At 40.0% G+C, this 14,188-nt stretch overlaps 1 long non-coding RNA gene across 17 annotated transcripts in view; it reads left to right on the top strand.

The window, feature by feature from the left end:
* Positions 1-14,188, top strand: part of LOC130155336 (uncharacterized) — a 114,926-nt gene that overhangs the window by 45,527 nt on the left and 55,211 nt on the right. The gene's annotated exons all lie outside the window — the stretch shown is intronic.

Below are 14,188 nucleotides of genomic sequence, written 5' to 3'. Positions count from 1 at the left end.
TGGCAGAGCAGATCCCCCCTTCAGCCCATGGAGGTCCATGGTGGAACAGATCCCTCTCTGCAGCCCGGGCAGAGCCCCCCTCCGGGGCAGGGGGTGCCCGCAGGGGGCTGTGACCCGCGGGGGGACCCACACCGGGGCAGGGCAGAGTGTGAGGAGCCCCCTGAGGGGGCAGGAGCAGCAGGGACAGCGTGTGAGGGACTGACCCAGCCCCAGCCCCTGCGCCACTCGGGGAGGATGGGAGACACAGGGGGTGAAGTTCGGCCTGGGGAAAAAGGGAGAGCTGGGGGGAAGCGGTTTTAAGATTTAGTTCTATTTTTCATTATCCTACTCTGATTCGATTGGTAATAAGTTACATTAATTTCCCTCAGCGGTGTCTGTTTTGCCCAGACGGTAACAGCTGCGTGCTCTCCCTGCCCTTATCTCCACCCAGGAGCCTTTTTCCCGCCCCTGCCCCGCTGAGGAGGGCAGTGACAGCGCAGTTTTGGCGGGAACCTGGAGTCCAGTCAGGGCCAACCCACCACAAGTGTGCAAGACATGTACATGGAAAACTCTCTAAGACTGGATGTGGGGCATATGGAAAGACATGAGAGAAGTCACAACAAAGAATGATTATAACAAAATCTTTCCTAATGTATAGTTCTCAAATATTTCCTTGAATGTTGTTTTTAATCTGAACTTGATTTTTCTCATAACTTACAGGAAAAGACAGCAAAAATTGTCAGTTTTCTGAAAAAAAAAAAAAAACAACTCTTCTTCTTAAGAAATCCTTCCCCAGATTATATTTTTTTATTTTTATTTTTATTTTTATTTAAAATGTTTAATGAAAACAAAAGTGGTTCTTAGGTACATCTAGCAGAATTAAATGAAAAAGACTAGACAAGACTAATCCATCTCCCCGTGTTCCTAGTAGCTTTATTTACTCAAAATAAACCAGCTTATAGGAGATGTTCATAAACACAATCTAGATAATAATCTTTCTAGGATCTTCAAAGCATGAAATAAAATTTTCAGTTAACAATTCGGGCCTCTCTTTTTTTACTTCCAGCAAGCAACTCTCTTCTTCGGTGAGGATGTGAGGTTGGATTTAGAGGCTAAGTGGCTGAAAGTAGAGAGGTCAGACACGCCCTTATCTTGAGCTTCCGGCCTTGTGTTAGGTCATAACTGAAATAATGTAACAGTGAGCCAGTTTAAATTGCCCCAGAGGTGGCATGTTGCCTGTAGATCATTCTTCTGGTGCAGTCTTAGCAGAAGAACAGTCAAAAGGCCCTATTTTGTCATATTCTATACAATCTAATACATAATATTGTTGAAGTTCTGCCAGAATAGCTTTATTAGAAGCATCTTGGTAATGATAAAGAGCAGCAATATCAGCTGAGAATATGGGGGAAATAGGGAAAACATTTTTGCATCAAAGGGTCGAGGTACTATGCTTGTTCTGACCTATTCTGTAAGTATCTAGAGCACTGGTTAAAAAGAAGACTCAAGTGGGAGAGTGCCGCATATACCTTAAAGTCTTTGTCTGACAGATCTCTAAACAGATGGGGAAAAAAAAAAAAAAAAAGAAGACCACCATGCCTGTCTAACAGATATCTGAATAAGTAATGTCCTGCCTGTACCACCCAGGGAGTCCATAGAATTTGAAACTAACTTAGACTGCCTCTGAGTTACTGTAACCACGAAGCCACACTATGTTTAATCTCACTGCTGAACTCTTTTGAATAAACAGGGATACAATGTTTTTCATTTATTCAGGTTGCTGTCCCATTTGCTGGACAATTTTTAGGCCATCTAGCCCAGACTATGGAGATTTATTGCACCAGTACAGATAGATTAAAATATGTTATACGTCCAAGACCTCAACATTTGTGGCTATATTTTCCTTAGCAGGTTCACAGTTCACTTTACCCTGGATCTGAAGAGTAAGAAGGACACTTTGCTAGTTTTGTTATGATCATGTGATGTTTTTTAATCATGATCCCACCAGGTCTTCCATACCTTGTTTTATAATTAAGAGGCTCACAGAGAACAGTCAATTACCACCCCTTAGAAACAGCAGATGATCCAGCTAATCTCTGTATCTCAGGGATTCTGGGACACCCTGGAGAAGTTCTGAATTCCTTATTTTTTCCTCAAGCCTTCTTCTATTATTTTTTTTTAACCTTCCCATTTTGCTGCTGTTCCCAATAAGAGGTTCTGCTAGAAGTTATGTGCTGGGCTTCCTGCCACTGAGCTGAGCTCACCTGGTGTTTTCCCACATTTGTCAGGAGCTGAGGTAACATGTGATTAAACTCTTTCCTTTCTTTATAAATAATCAAAAGTCTTCCAGAATGATATTATTATGAAAACTAGTGGGAATCGGAATGAGAATCTGTTTAAAAATGACAGTGATGAGTTTTGCATTGCACTAGATCCAACCTGAGGGTAGAGGGTTGCTATATCTCATTTGTACTCGTACAGCGCTGAGGGAGAGCATGTTTATACATGATGATGACAGAAGCCCTGTGACAAACTCCTTTTACTATGCTGCATCTGCACCACTCCCACAGTTAAGATATGTGTCCTTACTTCATTATACCACCAAATGGAATTTCCTAAACTATAGCAGCTAAGATCAGTAACTGCAAATATACCCATAATCCCTATTTAAAACTCTCCAAGTGAGCTCTTGCTTGCTGCCACTGCTTATAAAAGCAAATTAACATAGAAACATCTTCACCTTACCCTCTGCTTAGACACCAGGAAGACTCTTCTTTCATGGCTGGCTCAGTGCCATTGCCTGTTTGGCTGTCTTTGGTAGTGGTCAATGACCATACCTACTGACAAATATCCTGAGTTCATTCTTCTCAGCTTGATCAAATATTCAGAAGAAGAGAAAGGGAAAGGAGCACTTCCTACAGCTCTTCAGGTCATTTTGTAAGATTCACGTACTTACCCCAACAGTATAAGAGGAGGATATGTCTCTGGATCTCCTGAAAGAAAGGTAAACTCCAGCCTCACCTTTTCCTATATAATCCATGTTGTAGAATTATCTGTGTGGGGGTGAGTGAAGGGAGTGCCACTTTCTTTTCCACAATACAGGGGCTCTGATATTGATATTATGTTCACCTAACTCCACTTGCTGTCAGGAAATTCACCTTGAAAAGAGCAGTACCTACAGTGGTATATCAACAAATTTTAACTGCTCTTAACATGGAGTTGTAATCATGTGATTCCCATACCACCACACTGTCAGAGGAGAAGTTACATTATATCATGGTAGATATAGACCAGGTGGTGAAATCTACCTTTTGGAAAGAATTTAATTCAAGATTGGTCCACTATGACTCTCATGGGGCTTTGAGATATCCTAGACTGCATTTTCCTGATTGGAAACAGTAGTCAATGTGTTATTACAGTTTAGCTAATAAAAATATTACCTTCTGAGAAGTCTGAAAATACTTCTTATTTTGTTTGTTTTAATAAATTAAGTAAAAACAAAACAAAACAAAAGGAAAAAACCAAAACCAAAACAAAACCAAAAAACAACAAAAAAAAAAGACACACATACACCACACCACCACCACCCCAGATTTCTGTAGGAAAATACTAGCTTATAGAACTTTTTCCATCAAAATTTATTTTGTCTCAAATTTTCCAGCAAGTTTCATTGCTCAAGCTCATGATTTAAACTTTTACCTAAGCCTTGCTCAGCAGTTGCAAGGTGGTAAATTAACTGTGAGTTCCTCTTGGAGAAGGTCCCATTACTAGTTTTACTCTGACACTATTTTGTTAGGAAAGTATTTTGAACCAGAATCCTAAGTAACATAAATCAGCATAGTTGGGATCCTGCTAATGAATTCAACTGAACCATGTGAATTGGTCCTGCTGTCATACACTACACTTCTTGCTTTAAATTTTTCACAGAAAGCTGTTTTCATTTGTTTCTCTTTTGCAGAAACAATAGCACCAACTAAGTGCCTTGACAAGAAAATTTCAGTGCATTTTTGCTAGATCCTTAGTTTCCTGATAGTACTACAGATGAAAGCAATGTGTCCACAGAGCATGAAGTCACTTGCTGGGTTCCTCCATATTAGCCCGTTGTGCTTGTATTTGAAACCTGGAGTACCCTGCTTCCACATGCAGAAGAAAAATGTACACTGAGAATCTAAGCAGTTAGGATAATAGCAGTGCAATATTTGTACCCAGCCAAAGCAAAATCCTTATTGCTGCATGGCTGCTTCTTGTTGATCAAGATTTGATCATGGGGGTGGACTAAAGGACCTCTGAGAGTCCCATTAGTGTCTTTTGTGATTATAGACTACTCACTGCTTCCTTTTGACTTTATATTTCTCCCTTTTTCTCCCTTGCTACGATATTTATCTCATTTTCTGGTGCTATGCTGTATAAATGATATTAACTATAACAGAAATTCAAATATTTGTGTGCTGACCCTGTGTGGTAAATACCCAAAATGTTGTGAAACCCAATCTTAGACTGCCTCAACAATCAACAGACAGAAATAAGGACTTCCACAGGGTGCCTCATTCCACCCTAAGGTCCTTGTTTAAGACAGAAAGAACAAATTACCATGTAGGGATTCCTACTACTCTCACTGACTGTTTAGGGAGTATAGGTGTTTAACGTTTAGACACATATGATTAGATGAAACAAATCCTCACCTGACCTTATCCCCCACACTTTCTCTGTAGTCAATGGAGGGGAAAAAGGAAGGGAATACACATAAAATGACTTAGTCTGAAGTGAGTCCTGAGTCGAGAAGAATTGCTTTCTGCATGTGCTTACCTCTCATTGATTGTAGAAGTCAGTCCAGGTCTCTGATTCAGACTAGATACTCCTTGTTTTAGTGGCTCAGCTCAAATCAGGTGAATTGTGCCTGAAGAGAAATACAAAATCACACAAGCCAATTATAGTTCTTGTAACTGAGCCAACAAATGTAACTCTTAAACGGTTTCAGGTACTAGACCATGACATGTGCCGCATACCTTTTTTTTCTGCAATCCTGACTTGAAGGACAAGGGAAACTGTGATTGAGAGAGACGTTGAAAAGTGGCTGCTGAGGGCTGTGAGAGAAGAAAGTCAGATAAATCCTCTGGCTTAAAAGCTGAGACTGACAACTGCCTTTAGAAGCTCCTCAGCCCTTCATGAAATGCGATGCTTGGCTCTCCAGCCAGGCAGCGCAGCAGAGTGAGAAGTGTTGATAATGTCACTGCTCTGTGGTGGCAAACGGGAACACACTGTCTTCTCCCTACAGCCCTCCAGATCTCAGTGGCGTAGAGCTGAAAATATGTTATCTTGGGGGATTAATGGTTCCCTCACTTTTTAATGCTGCTGAACCCAGTTATTTCAGTTCTGTTCCTGCTATTTAACTTATTCTCCAAAGAATTATTCATTCATGGCTTTCTGTAGACCTATAATGCAGTCTCAGTAAGCATTTCAGGAGGATAGGGATTTGATTAGGTTGATGTATTTCAAATGTCAGAGGTCTCTCCACCTCATCTGGAAGAAATGGATAGAGTTGACAGATGTCTTCTGTGATAATGGGAACAGCATTATTCTTACAACATTTTTATAAACTACCTCTGTTTATTTTTTCCTCCCCCTCTCCCTTTATTTTTCGTTCTCCTGGAATAAACACTGGAACAATACAGGGAAATAAATAAGGAAATAGACTTGACCTGGGTCACCTAACTTAGTTTTTTATTATTATTTTTTTGTTATTTACATAATCTTTTCCCCAACCATTCTTCTGTAAGACCACACAAATATCCACATGCATTTTCTGGAACATTTATTGATCTGCATAGCCAAAATTCTAAATTCTTCATGAGATAGTAATATTTTTTCTTATCCTCTGAATAGCCCAAATATGGCTAGAAAGTGATGTATCAGGCCATAAAAACTGGTACAGTTCTTCTAGAAAAGGATGCAGTCTGAAGTTTCTGGGGAGGGTATATGGGATGACTGGAATCTCAGAGAGGAAAGACAATTGTTGTGAAAGCTGTATTACCAAAGCAAAGGGAGGTTTCTGCAACAAGAAAATCTCTAAGGAGCATCAGTTTTCATTTTCTCATTTGATTTTCCAAGGGGAATCCAGAGCCCATCTGATGGCTCTGAAATTTCCAGTACAGCAATCTAATCCATGAGACAAAAGCTGCACATATATTTAGACTTCTAATTCCCTCTGATTTTTAAATATCTACATGCCACCAGGGACCTCGGCTTAATAGTCTAGCACTAATTCTCTTCGTAGTTTATTAGGTTCATTTGTCTTTCATGCACCTGCCAGTGGCTCTAGGCTTCCTACAATTCCTTGGCAAGGTTACATCTGTGCTTTGGCAGTGTGTTGCTCTCTGCAGCCCCGCAGAAAGGACAGTCAGAGGATACCAGGTGACCTGGTGAAGCTGAGACTTACCTTCTCTGTGTTGACCAATATCATAAAGTTATGTTGCTAACTTAAAAGAACAAACACGGGACCAGCTGGTTTGTCTTTATGCCCTTTCCTCCTTCCAGCCCCAGGGGTCTTGCCCAGTAACAGTACCTTGTTATGCCAACTTGAAGCCTTTAGGTAGCTCAGAAGACGCAGCCTTCACCCAGGTTCAAATAATAGTGGAGGGTGTCGAGTAAATGTTGAGTCATTTCTAATTTTTTTGTTGCAGGTATAACTACTAGCAAATAGTAATTTTTTAATGCTCAGAATTCCCTGTAACTCTGTGGCCTGTTTTTCTGGGTAATTTCTCTGGTACCATGGGAAAAAAATCCTTAATTATGACCTGTTTAAGTAAATTTTTGACATTAACTCTTCACTTTGAGTGTTGACCATGTTACAACAGCATCCTAAGATGTGTGCTACAAACTGATCCAGACATTAATTTTGTTGCAGCCACGTTAACCAGTTCCATAGGTATGTGTTATATGAGAGGTGAAAGTATTAGGAGAAACAACTTTTTTATTAAGGCAATGGACTTTTATTCCTATCTATTATATAAAAGGGAGCCTCAGCCACCAGCAAGTGGCTTGGTAAAGAAGAACACTTAGAGGCAAAATATAATGTAGCAAGTGTTTAAAAAAAAAGACATTTTAGACCACCAGGTAATCAATAAGCTATTGTGTAGTCCTTATTTCAGAAGGAGGATTCTCATCTGTTGCCACAGACCAGCCTGGCTAAAAGCATAATGTGCTGCAGCTGGAGGCTGTAATTTGTTTGATAATCAAACAGATACAGTCATCCTTTCATCTTGCTCAGGAGTTCCTTATAAACATGTGCAAAACTGTCTTGTTAACCTTCCTCAGGTTCTTTCCTAATCCTTTCTTCTTGGTTTTTAAACAAGAATATAAAAGATTTACTTCCTAGATTTTCATAATCATCTTGTTTTAGTATATCACAGTGAACCTTGATTTACAGCAAAAGTTTATTGCCAGAGCTGTAATAAAACACTTGGGCAATGATAGCAACAATTATCCTTCTCCACCTGCTCCTTCTGCCACTCTCCTCTTCCTCTCTCTCCTTTTATTAGCTTGGCTACAAGCATCTGTTGTCAGAGCGATCTATAAAGCCTGGGAAAAGGAGTATTTTCTTCCCTGACTTTCTCTGGTGCTCTGTGATTGAGCCTGTCAAGCCCCAGGTCTGTATGAGACTGAGCTTTCCTTCTCAGCTTTATTCTTCTGGCTCTGTGCTATATTCTGGTGCTTGGGGGTAGGTGGGTTTTAGTTGTGTTGTGTTGTTTTGCTTTCAGGTGAAAACTTTGATTGCTTTATCAAAATATGATATTTGGGTGGGACAAAAGAAGTACATTCTCATCTTGTGGGTTTTTTTTGTTTGTTTGTTTGGTTGGGTATTTTTATGGCTGTTCTCTTGGAGGAAGAAATGCCTCTTGCTTTGTGCACTTGTTACAAATCTGTGAACTGGATTCTTTTAAGGTTTAATGTTTTAAATACTGTCTTTTATTAACACAGTAAATGACAAGGCTTCAAAGGCAATGCTTATGCAAAGTAAGCACGTTACCTCTTTGGAAAGCAAGGTGTTGATAGTTGCCTTGCATTCAACTACTGAAATCCAAAGACTCAGAAATACCTATGTAATTTTTTTAATGTTATTTTTAAATGCGGTTTTGACCAGTTCTTTGTCTTTGCTTTGACCAGCTTTCCAAGCTAGTAAGAGTACTATATTGATACCTGGCACAAAGACCATCTGTCTTGTCATAAGACTGTCTTTTCCTTCTCAAGACTTGCCTAATTTAGCATTAAATTTAGTTAAATATAAATATTCTAGAAGCTTAAATAATAGTAGCTGTAAGCTGTAGCAAAGATAATGTGATGTTAATAGGCAAACAATGTCAGTAGAAGAAATTTGATTGTTAGACTAGCTAGTATATTTGAAAAAACAGAAAACCATTTGGGTGCACAAATGCCTTCTAGAAATGCAGGTATTGATTATGATAAAAAATTTCTTAACACTTGCCCTGCATTCCTTCCACTGTTTAATTGTGTTGGATTGCCTTTGAGGCAGATGCTGTCTGTTGGCACTGCATCTTACAAACTGCTTAGCACACTGGTGTTTGTGAGGTTCAGGGCAGCAAGGAAATGGACATAATAAAAAAAGCTTGTACTTTATGTGCCGCTATACTTTTGAAGCTTATGCTTTCCCTGGATTTTCATCCACTTGTCTTGGTAGTTATGCAGGCTGCTTTAGTTTGTAGGATTTTCCAAAGACTTTTTGGGGGAGGGGTGTTATCTGTTTGGTTTTTTTTGTTTGTTTGTTTTTAGATTTCCTTTAAAATTGGAGGAGATTGTTAAACCAGGCATCAAGCTGCCAGGATGGTCCAGAAAAATTGTCAAAGCTGGTCAGAATACTTTTGCACTTCTCTATTCAGCTAGAACAAAACTTACTCCATTTGAATTCTTCTTTCCCACCCACACCCCTTATACAGGGAGTCAGGTGGTTTTGAAAAAAGTGTTTTTAATCTAGCTACAGTAGAAACACAAATGAAACCAAGCAACTGTCAGTTTTCTAGCAGAGAAAAAAAGCAAAATGTCACAGAACCAGCATCAAAACCAATAAATGCATTAATTCGATTACATCCTTTCCACTGGGATAATAGAAAAGGGTACTAGCATAACAGGAATGAAAATAATTGAGGTCTGATTGAAAGAGCTACAGCTGGGATGTTAGAAAGTAATTCCAATAGGTGTGTCTGAAGAAAAAGGGAAAGGATTTTGATCATGCATATTTTTATTATAAGTGTCTGATTTTCATGATTTTTTTTATTTAAAATCCAAGTGCTCAAAAAGTCTAGTATTTCTTTTTATATATACTCCCATGGATGCCATCACCAGCTGCATAATACTGAGCAGTTGTGTGGCCCAGCTGGTGCTGCAGCCCCAGAAGCAGTTGTGCACTCAGTGTCACGGTGCAGCGGGGAGGGCAGTAAATGCTGAGAGTGTCACCCATCACTGGAGTGATGGGGTCTCCAAAATCCCAGGCTGAGATCTGAGAGCTGGCTGTGACTGCTTGTGGTTTACAGCAAGCTCCAGTACTGCAGGAGATGGACTAAATTAAGGTCCAGAATACCGGGTTTCTGTACCTTGAAAAGACCAATGACACGGATGTGAGGAGGTGATAGATATGAGTTCACTATAAGCTCAACATGCATGTCTTTTGGTGTCCTTTGTGAAAAATGTTTCTTTAAAGCTTGTAAACCTCTGTTCATGGTTGCCAAATGAGGATTTGCTGTTAAAGATCTCTGCCAATCAACATTTGGAAGTTAGAATACAAAATCTGCTGAACTTGAAGAATACTGGTGCTTGGATTTCTTCAGGCACTCTGGGACCAGCAAACTTAATGTACCGTCTCTTACAGCTATAAAGCTGGATAGATTTATTCAGCTTCCTAAATGGCCCTATAGGTAGGAGGAGGATCCTAATGATGTATGACAAGCCTTTCATTACCGAATAATTTCATTTGCTTCATGTGTGTTAAAGCACCTTATAACTGCTCTGGAAACTTGAAAATAGGTTTTAAGCAGGTTTTAAATTAAAACAGATGGGGGGATTGGTTATTTCAAGATTGGAGGTTCTTCATAGCCCTAATTCCACAAGCCTTGATTTTTTCTTCAATTGGTGGAATTCCTTATGCTAGGAGAGGATAAAATATTTGCATTAAATACAAATTGTAGTTGTATTTACATGTAGTATACAGAAGGCAAATTTAAGCAAAGATAGTGTGGAAAAGTACTATACTCAGCTATAGTACAATTTTTTTAGTATCTTTGAAAATATTCTGTAAAGGAGGCAAGTGTAGCTGCTACACCTGTGTAACTGAAGGAAAAGGGGAGAAGCAGGAATCTGCAGACCTCATGCTGGAGATTAGTAGCAGCATCTGGAACAGTACTTGGCTCTTACTGCTGTGAAAAGTCATCCCCACTGCCTGTTGCACACTATTTTGTGACATTACTATATGCCAGGGAGGTGGTGGTGCGTGTCATCACACAGTAAGTACAGTTAGGATCCCATACCTGGTCCAAAGAGTTAAAATCAAACAATCATGTCAGCAATAAAGGACACTTTAATCCAGTCTTTCTAAGAGACTGAAAACAGAGCATTTTTTACTCAAAGAAAAAAGCCTACTTCAAGCAAAGATGATGTCCTGCACTGGGTAGGTTTTATAGGGAAAAGAAAGATTTTAGGAAGAGGATATTGACCAAAGAGCAAGCTAGTCTAACCATATGATAGAAATTTTTTTCTTTTTTTAACCATTGGAGCAGGACTGTTCTGGAGTCTACATCCGATAACGGGGGAAACACCTCTTTAATTCAAAGATGGAGTTGGTCTATAGATGTTATCTATAACTGCAGAGACTAGGCTCAGTGTGCCACACTGTCATCTTTTGATGAATTGCAATTGAAAAATTGCAGCCAACATAGATATGATGCTGGAGAAGACATGTCCAGACCATCCGTGAGAGTGCTGTGCCTCACCTCTATCCACATGGTTGCCCAGCTAATACAGCCCTTGTGGAGAGGAGTTCCTAAGGTGTTAACTCACCTTGTGGGCTGTGAGTATGTGAGACCCAGCTGCTGCTCTAAGCGTGTGCTGTGGAGGCTGTATTTTGAGGCTAGCTCACAGTTTCCCGTGAGGCTGGTCCCTAGTGCATTTCTGGGGCTGTCCTTGTGAGCCAGCGTGGATAAGGCTGAAAGGAACTGTACCAATCCAATATTTCAAGACTGGGCTTTTCCAATCAAATGCTTCAGAGGCAGGGAAATGATGACCTGGCAGCGGTGTCATCTTGATTAAGGAATCTCATCGATGACTACTAGTTAGCCTTCTATGTCCAAGCTTTATGTGCTGTACTAGATCAGCATAGGAGGAACAGGCAAGCCTCAATTAGTCCCTTTGGGGCACACTGTTATGCCCTGTAAATTGTCACAAAAGGCTATGGTGACAAGCCAGAAAACTTCAGAGTCCTACACATTTGACTAATGGTCCCAATTCTGCTACAACTTCTTGCCTGAGTGCTTCTGTGGTTCCAAACCAAACTGAATCTCAGTCTCCTTGGAAATGAAGGGGAATGATGATGTTATACAGGTGCTTGAAGAGCAATCCAGGACAGACCTAGGAATAAGTTTTCGGTTATAATGAAGCTGGCAGGTTGCTGCATCATCAGTCCCATGATTGCTGGAGTGCTGTCTTTGCTTAATTAAAAATATTACTCAAGAAGCAGTACTTCTCTTCCAATGAGCTAACACCAAGCTGCTCCAGCAATCCTAAATAGGTTTATTTAAAGGGCAGCTCTGATGGCATTGCTCCCTCTAGTGGCTTTCTTGCAGAAGGAGTCATTTCACAGTGAGGCTATTTCCCATTCCCAGTGGCCCTTCTGCAAGAGCAGCAGACTAAATTTCTTCTTAGACACTTTGGATCCCCACCAGAGATCATAGAATCATTTAGGTTGGAAATGACCTTTAAGGTCATCAAGTCCAACTGTTTACCCAGGACTGACAAGTCCCCCACTAAACCACGTTGCCAACCGTCATCTACGTGTTTTTTAAATGCCTCCAGGGACGGTGATTCCACCACCTCTCTGGGTAGCCTGTTCCCATGCTCGATGACCCTTTCAGTGAAGAAATTTTTCCGATTATCCAATCTAAACCTCCCCTGGAGCAACTTGAGGCTGTTCCCTCTTGTCTTTTTGCTTGTTGTCTGGGAGAAGAGACCAACCCCCACCTGCCTACAACCTCCTGTCAGGGAGCTGTAAAGAGCAATAAGGTCCCCCCTGAGCCTCCTCCTGGCCAGGATGAACAGCCCCAGTTCCCTCAGCTGGTCCTTATAAGCCTTGTGCTCCAGCCCCTTCCCCAGCTCAGTTTCCCTTCTTGGGATGCGATCCAGCACCTCTGTGTCCCTCTTGAAGTGAGGACCCCAAAGCTGAACACAGTATTCAAGGTGAGATGCAGCAAAGGATGCTCTAGCCCTGAAGTACAGGGAGGAAGGAGAGAAGGAGTCTCACAAGGAATTTGATTTTGGTGCCTAATCAGGCCTGGGTCTTCAGCATTATGAGGAGGAGCTGTTAAAAATCAGCTTGGGATGCTACACTTCAGGAAAGAAAGAGATATTTACAATGTGCTGTGAACATGCAAAGACAGTCTCACCACAGCCCTTTGTATCTCTGAAATTGGCAGTTCTTTTTCTGCCCATAAACCCATGTTGGTTTTTCTGGACAAGAATACCACAAGGACTTGCATACAGAGTTCTGAAGTATGTTACTTAAATGCTCAATTTTGTTCATCTGCTTTCTGCATCAGTCTTAAACCTTTATGATTATGTGTACTTCTGTACTCTGTCAGTCCTATCTGTCTATCAGTTCTATCATGTATTCATTTATGTTGCCATCTTTTCAATAATAACATAATTATGAAGGTTATACTGTTGGTATCATGAGGCTTTCCAGGTATCTTATCAAAATGGTCACTGCTCTGAAAATCTGGGAATTAGTCTGTTTATAGAACAGTCTAACATAAAATCACATCTTTATAATCCTATTCCCCAAAAAGTGTCAGGTTATGCTTTATTTCTTAATGAACAAAAAACTACATTACACTGTGTGAGTAAAACCAAACTGAAATCAACTTACCCATAATTCATTTATTTATGTCACAGAGCTCTCTAGGAGACCTAGTAAATGAAGAGCTTGTCTATTGTTCTTTTGTTTGCTTTATGTGATTTGGTTTAGTTTAAATTTCCCAAATGCTACCTTGGTGATACATGTGCTTTCAGGGCTTTTCATGTATAGCCAGCATATTCCGAGGTAAAAATGGCAACAACGTTGTCCGGGCTTTGGCAGTAGACTCAGGTGTGCTAAAAATTCACTTGAAAGCTGTTCTGACCCTCCCTGTGACACCTCGGAGCAATTCTGCTCACCAGCAAAAAACCAGATTTTGTAGAAAGCTTTCTAATCTCTGGTGAAAAACTCCAAGGAAGTGGCATTCAGTATAACTATGAAGACACTGTCTGCAAATTTCAGATTATTTCTTCTGAATTAATAGAGACCAGGGTTGGCCTTGGTTTGCACAGGTGCTCTGTGTCAGAGCTAAGACTTCAGATCCCTTGAGATAAAAGGCATGAGATACTGATGTTACAGGAAAATTACAAAATGGTACAGCTGGGTCTTCATTTGAGGCTAGGACAAACATTAATAGATGAGCTGTAATTTTGCCTGAGACAGTTTCTCTCTGGAGTAATGTGACTGGCAGGCTCTCCCTCTTCTCTCAGTAAATGAAAATAATATTTTTCTTGTCAAACAAAATGAATACATTCATTTTGAATGGAAAGACTTTCTGTTCTCTTTTTGATATATGCTCCACTCTAAAAATAAATAAATAAATCAATGTTAATTGAAAACTCAAAACAAAAAAGAAATATTTCACTTAGGATAAAATAACCCCTCCTACTTTTTAGTTTTCTGATTTTTTTAAAAACTTATTAAATATTTTCCTAACATGAAAGCATCTCGGTCTCTCAGTTGAGTCCGTGAGCCAGTCACACCTGTTGCTCCACTGCTTATAATGCTGGAACAATTTTATTTTCAGTTTTTTCTTTTCTCTTGTTATTTTGCAGCGGAATACTTGCCTGTCATTACAAGAATTCATAGCATATTTTCACGAACCTGAAACTAGTTTCCTTGTTTTTAAAAAAAAAAAAT

The sequence above is a fragment of the Falco biarmicus genome, chromosome 9 (genome assembly GCF_023638135.1).
Source record: "Falco biarmicus isolate bFalBia1 chromosome 9, bFalBia1.pri, whole genome shotgun sequence".
NCBI classification, from domain to species: domain Eukaryota; kingdom Metazoa; phylum Chordata; class Aves; order Falconiformes; family Falconidae; genus Falco; species Falco biarmicus.
This window is presented reverse-complemented; position numbering and strand designations above follow the sequence as displayed.